General features: G+C 46.3%; 1 pseudogene; it reads left to right on the forward strand.

Moving 5' to 3' along the window:
- Window positions 1-1056: 1056 nt before the first annotated feature.
- On the forward strand, window positions 1057-1172 carry LOC147432874 (U5 spliceosomal RNA; annotated as a pseudogene).
- The last annotated feature ends 579 nt before the right edge of the window (window positions 1173-1751 follow it).

The raw sequence follows: 1751 nt of genomic DNA on the forward strand, positions 1-1751 counted from the left end.
TAGATAAGACATATAGATAGAGAGTGAAAGATATACATACAGAACGAGATAACATGGAGAGAGAGAGGGGGGGGGGGGATATAGATATAGGTGTATGCTAGTAAAAATATAGAGATAGAGATAGAGAGTAGTAGAATAAAGTGGTGCCAAGGAGATATGGAAATAGATAGACATAGAGATAGATAGAAAAAGGAGTATTAAGGTATGGAGAGTCATATAGGGATATGTAATCCGATGAATTTATCCAAGTAGCTTCTTTTCCAATCGAATGGTGCATTGATGGTGATGTTGAAGAGCTGATTCATAAGGCAACAGGCGCAATAGAAGCAAGGTGGATTGTAAGACCACGACTAAACAAGACAAGAAAAAGATTGAGCCAAAGGGAGAGTTTGTGAAACTCCTGTGAAGAAAGCATGGGGGGGTGATAATTAAGATGGACTCATAATCTCAGATTCAGTCTTTGTGCTTGTTTACTACAAAGGCCAGCCTTAAGGTATAAAATGTTTTGACCGCTGTGTGCATTTATTCTCAAAGAAGTCAATGTGCTAACTTGGAGGCAAGGAATAGGCTGTTGGAGCTCCATCTCCACTATCCCTCTTCCCAAGACCTTAATATTGTGATTATTTATGCATCTTTTAAGCTTCTCTTACTACATAATGCTAGCCGAATTCGCAGCCTATGCTCGATAAAGAAAGGCGTCACAATTGTCTCCCCATGAAGTCCCTAACATATCTTCCAGCAGCTACGGAGGTGGGTAAGATGATTCTTTCCAAGAGAGGCCCACGCAACAGGCTCAACCATATTGGGTGCACTACTGGCACGTGGCGACTTTACCCGCACTTAGAGAGCATTTTGATAGATGAAGCTGTCAAGGTAAGCGTGAACCTCGCTCCTATCCTCGGTGGGCCAAAGTATGCGGGGGTGCATATTGTCGCCCGTGGCATTTTCGAGACAGATGACTGGACGGGAGTAAGAGAGCACGGGCGGGATGATATCCCACATGCGAGGGCGCAAGGGCCATGGAGCAGGTAGCAGGAGGCCACGAAGGCGTGAAGCAAGGTGTGGGTTGAGGACAGAGCGAACTATTCTTTCGCCTTTTACTAAAGAATACCGTGTCCACGGCCCAGTTGAAGCACCATACTCTGAATTTTTGGCAAGGGGCTGCCTCCTTGTGAGGGGGCCCCTCTCAATCATATTCCAGAACGACTGATGAAGACGATGCCATAGAGCAGCCTGAGCTTGTACTCACGGGCTCCATTGAGCTTCCGATGCTCTTCTGTACAGACAAACCCTACAGAAATGGCCCGGGCCCCTTTCCATTGCTTGCCACAGGAGCAAAGCTCTGCCGCAGATTTAGTACAGTTCTTTGGATCTAAACGGCGAGACCTTCGTCCTACACTAGTTGGCCAGCAGTTTATGCAAACAAAGGGGGGTGGGAGTTTACCTCCAATGCTTTTTGTGAAGTATTATTGTGTGGACAACTGCGGAGTTGTGGTACAAAAGAAGAGGATTTTTGTTGAGACGTGCTCGAGCATATGCATCGAGAGCTATTGTGGACAAAAGAGTAACCATGAGTGTGTTTGCATACTTCTCCTAAGACTTTCGAGTGAGTGCGTCCTCGACAGACCCTAGTTGAAGCGCAATTTGATAGAAAGCCTGAGTCACGTCTCCCATTGTTGGCATAAATCCATGTTGGCGCACTGAAGGTACTGCAAGGCAGTCTGATGATGCGGTTTCACCCATCGCACGAG

The sequence above is a fragment of the Adiantum capillus-veneris genome, chromosome 20, assembly GCF_014529385.1.
Source record: "Adiantum capillus-veneris isolate H3 chromosome 20, ASM1452938v2, whole genome shotgun sequence".
Lineage (NCBI taxonomy): Eukaryota > Viridiplantae > Streptophyta > Polypodiopsida > Polypodiales > Pteridaceae > Adiantum > Adiantum capillus-veneris.